General features: G+C 38.5%; 1 long non-coding RNA gene across 1 annotated transcript; it reads left to right on the forward strand.

The window, feature by feature from the left end:
- Positions 1-2,375: 2,375 nt before the first annotated feature.
- On the forward strand, positions 2,376-5,614 carry LOC148699808 (uncharacterized). The gene is made up of 3 exons (XR_015974231.2): positions 2,376-2,613; positions 4,859-4,951; positions 5,045-5,614. It is a non-coding gene; the product is annotated as an uncharacterized LOC148699808 (long non-coding RNA).
- Positions 5,615-15,114: the final 9,500 nt, after the last annotated feature.

Genomic DNA, 15,114 nt, shown 5'->3' on the forward strand with positions numbered 1-15,114 from the left:
TTTTCATATGGAGAACATTCTAAAATTAAAACTATCATTTTACAATAACATGATTTGCCCTTGTTAAGATTTGCTCTATCAAGATGAATGGTAGATCATGATCTTTCCCTTTAATATTTTTAAATTAGATTGAAAAGTAACAGTGTAATTAAAGGATTTGCTTATGGGTTTTTAGTTTGTTTCTTTTTGCCCCCCACATTTTGCTTAGATTAGATGGATGGAACTTCGGATCAAGCAATAACAATCAAATCAAGCATGTTCGGCTTTCTATTTGGTTGATATTCGTTCAAGAGTCATGTAATACGTTCGCTAATCCATAATTCAGACATGGCACTCCAATTAGCCAATTTGCAACACAATAAGATAAATGCACTAGATTTAATCTTCTAATGTTGATTAAATATGATTATACTATGAAATTTTAAAATACTATCTATAAAATATGTGTTCATGCACGCAATGAAATAAACACGCATTGGATCTAAGTTTCTAGCAAGAAGTAAATGTGGTGGGACAGTAATATTTAATGCATCTGCCAAGCCAAAAAGGAAAATAATTGTGGAAAATTAAATGCATAAATTATTTTTAAATTTACTTATTCATGATTCACTCCTATTAGCGACATTGCAACACAATGAGATAAATGCACTATTTTCTATCTTTTAAATGCAAAATATTAAATGTGGTTATACTATGAAATATTAAACTATTACCCGTAAACATGCATTAGATGTAAGTTTTTAGTAGGAATTAAATGCGGTTATTATATGTAATATAAACAATAACTATTAGTTATGTGTTTTAATGCACTGCCAACTGACAATAAATTTCTGAGAACTTAAATACATGAATTGGAATTGGTGATAGAATAGATATATAAATTTGTCTTCTCTCAAAACAAAAAGTCACTATACTCACACTCTCAAATATGGAAAAAAAATTGTTCCTCTTCCCCTAGCTATATTTATGCTAGTCATTTCCAATAGTAAGAACTCCATTGCCTATTACTCTCTCCCCTCCCTTGAGATTATTACCGATGCTATATTCTATTTCTTATAGAAAATTCTATTTCTTTTCATGGACTAAGCTCCTTAAGCTTTTCTTTCATTTTGTTTCATTTGTATTACTTTTAGAGTACATGACTAGGATGAATTATTGGTTGAGACTTTTTTCTTTTTTATTGCTTGAACATGAGAGTAATGTTAGTATAGTGTAGACGTTGCCACAAGGAATTAAGCATTGCATCATATAGACATGTCACATGGGTGTATGTGTGTTCTCTATAAATATATATATATATATATATTAATAAATTAATTATTATTATATTTTATAAAAATATATTTATTGGTCCTATAAATTATTAATCCTATAAAGATATAACAATTATTATTATAGAATTAATATTTTATTTATAGTTATAATAAATTATTTTTATGCTAATATTTAGTTTGATTAGGAAAATAAGGCAAATTGAAGTTATATATATAATTTTATTATATAAATATAAGATAATATGACAATATTTATTAAAATTATCACCAAATAATAATCTGATAAATAATATAATATAATATAATATAATATATATCATAAATAAAATATAATGCCAATATAATATAATATAATATAATATATTGATAGAATATATTAATGGTGTTTTGATATACTATTTTTTTCTCTAGATAGAGGGGTATTTTTATTCTTAAAATTTCAAGACTTCACATATTTTTATCGTGGTCCAACCAAATATGGTGATCTCATCATCTCCATCCACCTTTCCATACAAAATCCACTCTTTAGAGTACTTCTTAAACTATATCATTGATGAATTATCTTTTGATCAAGAAGGAAATTTATTTTACTAAATAATAGCATCAGTATAGTATAATCAATAAAATAAAAAAATAATTATTCAGCATGGACTTAGTTGAATTGAATAGGTGAAGTCTTGAAATACGTCGGACCCGATCCACGCACGATTTTACAAATTTTATTCTATCTAAATTCAGATCCAATTCCAGCCTAATGCCGGTTGCGTCAAATCAAGATAGGTTCTGGGGCCCAGCCAATGGTTGTACGGCTACGTACCGTTCGGTCTCATGCTCTTTCTGATGCGAATTTAGGGCGGCCATTGGCCGAAGCGACATAAAGAAAAACCAAAGGGGTTTATGTCGCAGCACACGGCGACCGCAGTAAATACATCGACGGTGTACCTTCCCCCACGTTTGCCCATGGAATGTGGATACACATGCCTTCGCGTTAAGCTGCGACCAATTGTTTTTTATTAATAATAATAATAATAACTATTATTATTATTATTATTATAACAAAAGTAGAACGTAGCCGCTGCTTTGCCCTCTCTTCTTTCTCTCTCCCAAGCGATCCATCTCTTAGCCTCTTCTTCTGTTGCTTTTTCTTCATCATCATCTTCTTCTTCTTCTCATGGCGTGAATTCAACCCCTTTCTCCCGTGAAACCCATCCAGCGTCCAAGAGACGGCGTCCTCTCGTCCGGGTCGCAGGCCTTCCGCCAAAATCACATCTCCCATCTCTTACCCAAGTCCTGGGCCGCTTCCATCCGCGGTGGTAGCTCTCGACGGGTTAATATCCAGGTAAAGATTGCCGTTGCTAAGTTTCTCACCCTTCTCGAGGCCAAAGATCGCGTTTAGCCGTTATCCGAGTTGCTGGCCTTGTGTATGTTGAGCTATAGGGTTTTATTTGTCTCGCGAAATACTTTTTTTACTACCAATATTCCGTTTTCTGATGTGAAGGATGGCTTGGGAGCTTTTTCTTGCATTTATTTTTAATAGATTTCAAAATATCTGCGAACTTAGAGGCTGTTCCGTAAGGTTTTGAATGTATTTGTTTCTGTTGGTCAAGATATGTCTTTCTTTCACTGGTTTTCTTATTTCTGGAGACGAAGTTAGCGTCTTGCACTTATCCTAGTTACTATCTTTTGTTTTTTTTTTTTCCTTTCTCCTATCAAGATTTTGCTTATGAGGTCTCGGATGGTCTTGGGAGCGTCTTTGAATTTAACTTTAATAAATTCCAAATCTTATTGCAAATTTAGAGGTTTCTCCGTTCGGCCTTGGAATTTTTTTGGTTTTTTTCTATTTGATTAAAAAACATTACTGCTTTTCTAATGAGATATAGATTTCTTATGATACCAGACCTTAATTGCTTCTAACTTGTAATCTTCGGAAGATAAATTAGATTTTAGTGCATTCCTTTCCATATATAGTTATATACAATAAGAAGTGAACATAGTTTATTAGAAAAATCAGATTCCATCACTATATCATGCATGCACAGATGAGGTTCCAATCTGAATCAGTAATTCTTGTGGATCCAGACAGTTTCACAAGTTGATGGCCTTCGGAGCATTGCTAGCATTTTAAAATGTTTTCTTTGCACTTAGCTGTCGATTTGCATTTTCAAGCTCGTACTCCAAGTCATTTAGCATGATTTACAGTCCATTGTTCATTAGTTACTTTGTTTATGTTGGGAAAGCAAGTTTGCTAGCGACTTGCAACCTATTTCCTGAGTGCCAGATATTTGTATGCTTGTGAATTCTGCAGTACCTTTTTACTTGAAATATCATGTTTTCTTTTGTGGGGGGCTTGTACACTTGGGAGTTTGTCAACCTTAAACCCCTAGATGTGCAAATGATAGTGGATTGGAATTTAGAGGAAGCTTTTTGTGGAGTAAATTGAATGGATGGAAATGAGTTTTAAACTAAATTAATGGACAAGTTGGTTAAATCATTTTTGTTAACTTAAAGCTACTATAAAGGTTAATGGCTCTAAAAGAATTGAAGTTGTGTGGTTGTAGGAAGAGGAGATTCTGGTTTCAAAACTTTCTATGTGATAATTATATGGCCAATCGTAATGCCGGTTTAAAATGCTCAGCAAGATGCGTGTTCACGCACATATGATAATCATGGCCACAGGTGTCATGTTGAAGTAAGCTTGTAAATTGAAAAATGAGTAATCATGAAAAAGCAGTTGTGGGAATTATGTGATGGAGAAGCAATTAAGATGGCATAAGGATATGCAATAGTGTTATATGTGTAAGTGTTCGGAGAAAGTTGCAGAGAAGGATTTAGATAAACTATAGTGAAAGCAGAAGTAGTTCTTCATAGGAATTAACGATGAAAAAGAACTTGGGAAACCAAGGCTTGTTGGTTGTAATCATGGTTTTCCTTCCATTATATATGTGAAAGGTTGTGCATGCGCTTGTTGATGCGCAACGGCTTTAGAAACTATATTATAAATATCCAATGTGTCAAGTTGAAAATATGTTGTTGTAATTTATGTTTTCCTGCTAGGGTTGCAAATTGTGATCTAAATATAAGGTTGAAATTTATTCCTGCCATGGCAAAAGAAAAAGAAAAAGAAAAACTTGGCAGTGGTCTAAGATCATACTGAAATGACCGTACCAATTTTATGTAGCTGTAGAATATCACCTTAAGTTAATCAACAATCAATTATACATTGATTCTTGGCGAATCTCAGGTGAGATTTCTCAGACAATTATTAGGGGAGTCTGAGAATGTTGTTTAAGTTCCTTTTAAAGTTGATGCTTTGATCTCAAATGTGCTATTCACTACATTTTCTAGTTCCTTGTGTGCTAATAAGAATGTGTTTCTTAGATTCCAGGAAGACCTAGACTAGTATAACTTTTGCCAGAGCACAGCAACTGCAGTATTTTTCCAGTATCATATCTAGAAATCAGGATGCTTTTTGATATCTCTTGTATGCAACATACCTCCAATGCCATGACTATTTTTCGTGAGGGTTCATACTTGTGCTTCTCCTTGGGCATGAAAATCTTACATATGAAAAATATTTTTTTTAGGTACCAGGAAATTTTAACAGACCCCAGCTATGCTGGCCAAGTTGTCTTGATGACAAATCCTCGTGTTGGAAATGCTGGTGTTAATCCTGGAAGGTGGAAAATTTCTTGAAGTTTTGTGAGCCCATGATTAGCTGATATTGCCTGTGAAAGACGTCAAAGGCTAAATTGTGAACTTCATTTGTGCAGATGATGGAGGATCAAGGCAATGTTTTTTTGCTGGTTTAGCGACCAGAAATCTAAGCATCTGGTAGACTTGACAATAGTCAGCTATTATATATTTCATAAATGAACAGAGGACAGTTTGCATATGCTAAAAGAAGTGCATCTTCTACTTTTTGATAACCATTTTTTTTAATTTACCTTTTTCTAGCACTTCCAATTGGCTATACCATTATATATATATATATATATATATATATATATATATATACACTTTGATTTTATTTATTTTTTTTAAAAAAAATCTTGGCTATGGAGCAGATGATATGGACACATGTGCAGTGACACGCAGACTGAGAGAAGATGGGAGCCTTATAGGTGTCTTAAGTACTGAAGAATCTCAATCAGACAGAGCTGTTAGAAATGGCCCACAGATGGAAAATTGTAGGTAGGGTTTAGCTCAGATTGTATTTTTTCATGATGGAAAGTTGTAGGATGATACAATTGCAGAAATCATGAACTTGGAAAACTCAAAGTAGAGATATCTAGTTCCATGATTTTGAGAGATTTTGTGAAGTTTATTGTACATTATCAAACACCAGATTATCGGTAATGGTAATTTTTAATTTTGAAAAACAAGAAAGATCATTAAATGTTATGATTTTTTGTAGTACATCCAAAATCACACTCTAGTTTTGACTTCAGTAGTGACAATGTCCTTTGATCAAAATGAAGGTTATGTTTTCCCTGAGGGTCAATTATAAGGCTAACAGTTGAGTCTATAAGAAAACATTACTTTACAACTATAGCCTGAGGTTCTTATTAACTTAGAATGAGTTTAGGTTCGTAGTTGTAGTTGGAGTTCAGGCAGCGCTTGCAGCCTCCCCTGTTTCTAGGAGCCACTTGCAACCTTCCCTGTTTCTAGTTGCCCTCCTGGTATTACCAAGGTGATTTTTGAAAATCATATCAGCAAACTACATGGTCATTATGAGCCAATCCTGCCTACTGGAAATCAGGGGAATGCCTCAAGACCTTGGCTTTATGATCGCAAATTATTTTGGGACTGACTTTTAGCTTTAACTGCATGTGTTTGGAGAATCCATGATATATCTCTGAAAAACTTATGGTTTTATAATTTTTTTTCTCCTAACTCACTGACCTTTAACCAAGAAGTTTTCTGCAATCTATACAAGGTCGCTTTATGGATCAAATTCTGTATCCTCAGAGTATGTGTGGGTATTATGACCAACTATTAACCGGATGTCAACCCTTGGACTCCGTCCCAAATTCTGGCCCAATGCAGCTTAAAAACAAAAGAGAGGGATTCCATGAAATTCAAGAGAAGGAAACACACCAATTTCAAATGACAGCAGATACGATGATGACATAAAGCAATTTCAAAGGCGCGTACAGAATAAAATCTCAAGGACACCTAATGAATTAAAACAATCCATCATTTAAATAATGAAGGTCATCAGCACTGCCACAGTCGCCACCATTAAACTCTGGTACTCTGGTATGATAATCTTGTTGGAGGAACCGGGAACTGGAGGTGTGGGCGCGGGGGGTGTGGGCGCGGAGGCTGGCGCGGGGGGTGTGGGCGCGGGGGGTGTGGCGGGAGGCTGCAAGCTTGAAAGGACGGTGATGACAAACTTCTGGCCGGATTCACAGTGGTTGGCCTTTCCGCAGATGTACCATCTCCTCCCTGGACTCGAGAGCGGGATTGTATCATTACCAGATTGTAGAGTCTTTAGTGGTGATGTCTTATTGCATGCCCGGAAAGCTGGGCCAGTGACTCCGAGAACGTTGTGATTGTCAGGCGAGTACCTAAAGACTGCAAAATTAAAGAAACGTGCACAGTTTCAAATCCATCCGTTTAATCCCCAATATTTTCTAATCGTTGCAAAGTCTAAAATACTAGCTAACTAGTAAATTCAAAGCTATAGTTTGGCTCGGTGAATCACGTAGACATTGTTTTTCCACCTCATTTAACTATAAAATTTTCACCTCGAGGAAAAGTGAATTTTCCAAAACATATTGGAGCACAACCCGCGTTAGATAATTTTCATCCGATACAGATGCAGGCTTTCCGAGTCAATATACGAAGCTAAACGTGCGTATATACATAGAATGATAACGTATAGCTTGACCATTGGAGAATCGAAGAGGGGAGAGGAGGGTACCTAGCGAGTCGCCGACTACGAACATCTTGCCCTGAACCCAGTCGGTATAGTTCACGCCAAGGTCCCACCCCTGGTCATCTCCTACCACATATTCGGTGGCTCGAGCCATTGCCGGAAGGGTGGCCATGGAAACCGCAGCTACTACAAGGACAGCCAGCATTTGTTTCCGAGCCATTTGAGAGCTCTTTGGTTGTGGTCCGAGGAGCCTAGGCTTATTCCAGTGGAGTTATGAGGATGGAAATGCCACAAGGCGGAGCCATGTATATATATATATCTATATGTATGCATATGTAGACGGAGAGAGAGAGAGAGAGAGTTGTCCCGACGCCTTGGCCTTTTTCGAGTTTTGCGACCATTGCAGTAGCTCGACCGGCGGAAGGCGGCACCAAAGCATTGTAACGCGGTAAGCTTCCGAGAATGGCTTGACTTATGAGAAGCAGACAAAACGAACAGCTTGAGCGAGGAGGCCTGCGGGGTCTTCTATGCGGGGAGCTCGTCAAATACAAGGCAGTCTGAGATACAATGTGCTTGTTGGATATTGCCATTTGGATCCGGCTGCCGTATCCTGCACCATGGAGTAGATCGTTAAATGATTGGTGGCGGAGAAGCTTCGTTGGAAAATTTCTTACTATGAACCTTTTTGAACGGCAAATTATGAGATCATGTATACATATATATATATATATATATATACAGATATGTAATAATCTTTCTCTTAATAAAAATATAATTGAAGAAGTATAATTGCTTCATGTTGCATCACTTGGGAAGCACTAGTTATGGGTACATCAACTGAGAACTGGATTGCGTCTATTAGGTTAACAAAATATATAACGAGGTGCACCTACTATCAAAAAATAGTTAAATACCGTCCTGTCAGATAAATCACATGCATTATCATTTACTAATGTTAGCTTATATTAAACAAGCATAACAACATGCTGCTATGCCCACTTCGTGGTCGACAGCGACTGATGAATAATTCTGACACGGCGATAGAACACCGTCATCACTGACCCCAGCAGATAGAATGTCTTATTTACCCAAATTTTCACACGGATTTCCCATGTCTGCAGTCTAAACATCAACCTGCAGATAGCATGGAAGCAAAATCATTTTGAGTGTCTGAACGCTTACAGACAGGAGTTCTTTTGAGGACGTCTTTATAGGTATCGGTCCAATTTCCAGTACTACTTGCATGAGGACATTAGCAAAAGAAAAGACTTGTGGGATTACCCAGCATTATGTGGAGCAGAATGGGAAAATTGCTGATTACCCTGTAATCAATTGTTTCTTCGGCCTATCTTAAAGCCAGACATGAGTATTTCAGTTCCATCACCATCTAAATCAGTGCAGAAGGGCCTTTGATAATTTCAGCAATGTCATACTGAAACCATCTAATGCTGGCCTTCGGCAAACAAATGTCAAGGGGGAAAAAAAAAAGAGAGAGTAATCCTTTCATTTCAACCAATAGAGAAACCGAGCACAAGTTGGCCCTGCTGTTGATAGAAGGCAAAAAAGAAAGAATTTCCAATAAATATCTGGTGATAAAAGCCAATCAATGCCCCACTCTTCTCACCATCAGTGACTGAATGCCCAAACCATCGTCCTGCACTAGCTGGTAGATCACGCCCCAAGCAACAAGATGCACTCCATGTCCTCCATCATAAGAGCCCCATAGGAAGTTTCAAAACAACTGTTCAATCTTCATGAGCATAGATCTTACGATGATGGTATTGGACATAAGATAGATCAGTATAAAGCTGAGGATCAATCTCATTAATATCAGCCTATCCATCATGGATAAGCACAAGGACTTCCAACCCTCCGGCCGCTCCTGAATGTGCTGCATCATATAAGTGCATCCAGCCCTTTGAAGTCCCTACGTGGTGTTGGGGTATAAAATCCTTCAAAATGGACACCAAACAAACCACTCAGATCGTATTGAGACCAATCTCGATTTGCCAAGCAACTGCACCCTGACAACAAGTAGTCAACTCCACGACCGGCTGCCACCTCATGCCATCTACCACCGCTTTTCATGCACCATGCCCTCAATTTGCACAAGTGCGAATTATCCTTCTTCTCTCACCTAGCTCCATCCTATATCTTGCCGTTCTCGCCAGCAACGCCATCATCATCTAAATAGGTATAAGTCTCGAAATATTTTGGACCCAATCCATGCACGATCCACAAATTTTATCATATCTAAGAGTTTATTCCTTCTTTTTTTTTTTTTGCCTTTCTTCTATTAAGAATTTGTCTTTTAGGACTCGTTTGGTTCATGCGAGAAAAGAAGGGATAAAAGTCAGAAGTGTGGTCAATGAAAAAATAAAAAATGCCTCTTGTTTGGTTGGAGTTTTCAAAGAAGAGAGATGGAAAATTAGTATTTCCATAGGAATAAAATTTTCATATTTTATAAAAAGAAAAATCCATAGGGGATATGAAAAAATTAGTTTCCCACTAGTGGGTCTTTTTTCTCCATAAGTAAAATCTTTTTCTTTATGAAGAGTTTAATAGTTATTTCATACAACTTTTTCAAAAAGTATATGCTCAACTAGACATAAGCTGTGCTACTTTTCTATCATCAACCAAACATATCAAAACTATTTTTTCAGATATCATATTTTTAGAAATTATTTTTTTAAAAAAATATTTTACTAAAAACAATTTTTCTCACGAACCAAACAAGTCCTTAAGGTCTAAGATGGTCTTGGGAGATTCTTTGCATTGAATTTAGACGCTTGTCTGTTGGGCCTTGAAGTCTATTTGACGAAAAATATTATTGTTTGCGTACTTCCTAGGACTTGGCTCTAGTTTATTATTCACTGCAACAACATATTGTTACTCCGGGCTGCTCTGCAAGCCTCTACTATCTATAGAAGAGTTCTCAGATTCACCTAGAGATATGAGAAATAATCTTCTAAGTCTCTGTGAGCCATCAGCCTTTCGGAGCCCGTAGAACTCTTCCATCATATTCTGAAGATCTTCATCTGAAGAAACAGATATCAGGGATCATTTCCTGGAAGTTGATACTTGATGGGGTGAGGTTGGTTGCAAATGCTTATGGTTTTCTGCATAAGTTCTTTCCATGACAGATACTAGCTGATGGAGATAATCTGTGTCTCACCACCAAGATACTTCAATTTCCCATCACCTGACCAAATTAGGATTTGAAACATCAGAATTACCATTGGATTCTGTTCTTCTGATTCCAAGAATGCCTGTGAGATCCCCATAGCCCGCATGAAAATTCCGGTAATCCTTACATTCTAGATTCCTCACATGACCACCACATGAAGAACTCCATGGAGAACTCCTCGCCAGTCTGTAACAGAGAAGCTATCGAAGTGCTTGTTTGAAGGTACCTAGGTACCCGCAACTACACGATCGTAATCTTGTGCAAATCTCTATGATCGAAAAAAATCTTGTGCAGATCCTTGACCAAATCTCTGTCCAATCTTCAAGTAAGAAACTGGTCCAAATCCTACCATCTCTTGGATTCCAGAACATATGAACATGGGCTTCTCCAAGGCACGACCAGAACTCTAATGCCTCCAATGAAATTGTTCGATCCATGTAATTTGATTCTACTACCATCAAATTGTCAATCAGATTTAACCACAACTGGCCCACATTGCCCTATAACATTTATTTTTAATTTGGAGGAGCAACTCAATTTCTCAAACGATCAGAACTCGAAGCTATCAATTGGGAGCCATCCGTTAACAAACCGATTCCATATGGTAGACCAAATTACAATTAAACTATTCCGCAATAAAATTTTTAGAAGTATTCATATCTCTATCTCTGCATCTATTAAAAGCATAGAAGAAAGAAAACTCTCCCCTCTTTAGAAGTTCACCAAAATTTTAAAGAAAACCAGAGAAAATAGTATCCCTGCCATGTTATTTCCGATTCTACGAGTTGAATTTTGAAATTTGAATTTTCTGATTCTAGGAGAAAATAGCCTATTTGACAATAAATATTGTCTCCTAGTTTGAAAATTTAAATCTATCTCTTTATATTTCATTTTCTTTAGTATTTTTTTTTGTTTACTTTCTTACCTCTCCGCATAAGAAATCAGCATTAAAGATATGCTCTTTAAATTCATAACAATCAATTGGGCATAGCTCCAATCCAACAGCATGGAACAAAGAATTGGTCGACCAAAATCGAAATTTGCTGCAATGCACAAACGATTCCATGGCAAAAATCCCAACGAACGAAGAGAATAAAAGGGCAATTGGATAATACAATAATGGAAGCATAATTTTGAAATCAAATGTCAAAAGATTCGAGGACAATTAAAGACGGGTTTCTATTCAAGCTAAAAGGAGGAGCTCAAAGCTACCAATACTTTCGAGGGAACGAATGATACCTACGATCGTGTATTGCTCCACTCCTTGGATCAATCGAGCAACCTGGAAAGATCGAATTGGACAGGCGGTGGAGGGAATTTTTTGGATAAGATGTAATTGGGATTCCAAAAATTTTACGGCTTTGTTTTGGGGGTTGGTTACGGGCTTGGATGGGGAGAGGGCTGATGAAATTATATTTGGGGCGTCAGGGGAGGGGCATCATGAGATGAAGCTGGCATCAACAAAGCAGGATGCTGCAACTAGGGGTGCAAATGGGTCGGGTCAGGTCGGATCTTAGGTGATCCCGATCCAACCCGATTTTTTGTTTGGGTCCTAATTTTGGACCTAGACCCAACCCGGTTGAAGATCGAATCGGGTCGGGTCGGATCCGAGTTGGATCCGGGTCCAAGTCGGATCCGATTCAGATCCAAATCGAGTCCATTTTTTTATGCTTTTGAGAAAGAATTTGGGCAAATCTAATTTGGTCATATCATAATTATGAGGTGTTGGGTGACCCATGACTTGAAAGACTTGCAATTGATCTCCAGTCAGAACGGATGACCCATGACTTACTATGTCGGTCAACAAGCCAAATTTCATATCACACTATTTTTTGTCTATATGACTGATTGGATGGAACTTGGTGTCTCCCAGCTCCCCTCTCACGAGGACAAAAAAAATCCCAGACCTTCTTCCAAAATCCAATTCCATTGCAGAAAACTGGCACATGACGCATATTCAGTTCAGTGTAACAGTGTTCCCTCACTTCCTCCCTGCAAAAGTAAAAAAAAGAAAAAACAGAAACCAAAAAACAGAAGGAAAAAAAAAAAGCCAGCTACCGAGACACCAGAGATATCATCAGTGTAATAGATCGAGAGAGAATCATACGTTCCAATAGTGCCACAACCCACACAAAAAAAAAACTTTCTTTTGCTCCCCCCCTTCTCTCTCTCTCTCTCTCTCTCTCTCTCTCTCTCTCTCTCTCTCTCTCTCTCTCTTCGGGTCCATTCGGGCCGGATCGGGTCCGTTCGGTAAATCCAGATCCGACCCAGAAATTTATTCGGGTCCAATTTTAGGACCCGACCCAGACCCACGGGTCCTAAAATTCGGGTCAGATCGGGTCTCGGGTCGATCCGACCCGACCCATTTGCAGCCTTAGCTGCAAGCTTGTAACCGAAACAATATTACAAAACTGCCCTCCTCCGCTTTGCCTCTCTCAGCATGTGACATGTGCATGGAGTTGCTAGCAAAACCAACGAGCTTCTTATGTGGCTAGCCATTCTGGAGAGATCCTGTGGCTGAAAGAGAGAGAACTACCAGGTGCCCTCCGGTACTTGTTATCTTTTGATTTCTTTGGGTGTATCCGTACCCACTATGTATGATATATACATTCGTTTCAGCATAAAAAAAAATAAATTAGTGAGCCTTTTTGATGAAGCAGATGCAAATCAGAGTTCCTCGATGAATAAAAACCTATCATGCATCTTAATTGTAGAAATGTTCTACAACTGGAGCTGCAAAGGGTTAATAATACAAGCTTCGAGTTCGCCATCTGATTATCTTGTGCGTAGACTCTTAAACAACTTCACCTGCAGCATCTTTAAAGCATAAATTATTTCGGGATATCTAGAACTCCTACTCCACTGCTACAGCGCCCAGGTTTGCTCTTGTCTCATGGAAGCCCCCACCTTCCGGTCATCTCAACGTGAACTTCGATGGTAGTGTGTCTATAAGTCGAGACAGAGGAGGTATAGGTTTTGTGATCAAGAATGACAATTCCAAGTTGATTATTACTGAAGGACGATACACCTCTGATATGACAGTTATAGGGGCGGAGCTCAGGGCAGCATAGGAGGGTATTACCTACGCGAGGCGCGTTCTAGGAGCTAACATCATCTTCCTGGAAGGAGACTCTGCTACAGTGATTAATTGGACTCGGGATGAGGACTGGCTGAGCAATGGCCACCCACTCCTCAAGGACATCCACATACTGGTGAGAGATTGTGACTTATTTCTGGCAGCTCAAATATATCGGGAGGCAAATAGGGCTGCAGACTGGATTGCCTCCTTCACTGCTCAACACTCGAGGGAGTTTCGTTGGATATACTTTGTAGCCACCTCTCTACCCTTACACTATTTCATCTCTCTTGATTATGTTGGTTGTACTCACGCTAAAGCAGTGTTAGTAGCCGTTGTACTAAAAAAAAAAAAATTATTCTCATCAAACTCTGTCGTGCATCGCACATATATTATGCAATGGCTTGGTTCGTCATTGTAACACGGTTGTAATTATTCGCGTCGAGCTTGACGTGCCAATGACATGGTAACGCCTTTTAGGTCAAGCAAGCTAGAGGCATTATTGACGTGAAGATTTAGTGTTCTAAGGATGTATATGTTCTTTTTAAGATGAAAGAAAAGTTGATGATATAAATTTCAAATGACAGCACATACGATGATGGCATAAAGCAAATTCAAATGCGCGTACATAATAAAATCTCAAGGACACCTGATGAATTAAAACAATCCATCATTTAAATAATGAAGGTCATCAGCACTGCCACAGTCGCCACCATTAAACTCTGGTACTCTGGTATGATAATCTTGTTGGAGGAACCGGGAACTGGAGGTGTGGGCGCGGGGGGTGTGGGCGCGGAGGCTGGCGCGGGGGGTGTGGCGGGAGGCTGCAAGCTTGAAAGGACGGTGATGACAAACTTCTGGCCGGATTCACAGTGGTTGGCCTTTCCGCAGATGTACCATCTCCTCCCTGGACTCGAGAGCGGGATTGTATCATTACCAGATTGTAGAGTCTTTAGTGGTGATGTCTTATTGCATGCCCGGAAAGCTGGGCCAGTGACTCCGAGAACGTTGTGATTGTCAGGCGAGTACCTAAAGACTGCAAAATTAAAGAAACGTGCACAGTTTCAAATCCATCCGTTTAATCCCCAATATTTTCTAATCGTTGCAAAGTCTAAAATACTAGCTAACTAGTAAATTCAAAGCTATAGTTTGGCTCGGTGAATCACGTAGACATTGTTTTTCCACCTCATTTAACTATAAAATTTTCACCTCGAGGAAAAGTGAATTTTCCAAAACATATTGGAGCACAACCCGCGTTAGATAATTTTCATCCGATACAGATGCAGGCTTTCCGAGTCAATATACGAAGCTAAACGTGCGTATATACATAGAATGATAACGTATAGCTTGACCATTGGAGAATCGAAGAGGGGAGAGGAGGGTACCTAGCGAGTCGCCGACTACGAACATCTTGCCCTGAACCCAGTCGGTATAGTTCACGCCAAGGTCCCACCCCTGGTCATCTCCTACCACATATTCGGTGGCTCGAGCCATTGCCGGAAGGGTGGCCATGGAAACCGCAGCTACTACAAGGACAGCCAGCATTTGTTTCCGAGCCATTTGAGAGCTCTTTGGTTGTGGTCCGAGGAGCCTAGGCTTATTCCAGTGGAGTTATGAGGATGGAAATGCCACAAGGCGGAGCCATGTATATATATATCTATATGTATGCATATGTAGACGGAGAGAGAGAGAGAGA

This window comes from Phoenix dactylifera, chromosome 16 (genome assembly GCF_051530095.1).
Source record: "Phoenix dactylifera cultivar Ajwa chromosome 16, Ajwa_hap1_PhDact_Kaust_v1.1, whole genome shotgun sequence".
NCBI classification, from domain to species: domain Eukaryota; kingdom Viridiplantae; phylum Streptophyta; class Magnoliopsida; order Arecales; family Arecaceae; genus Phoenix; species Phoenix dactylifera.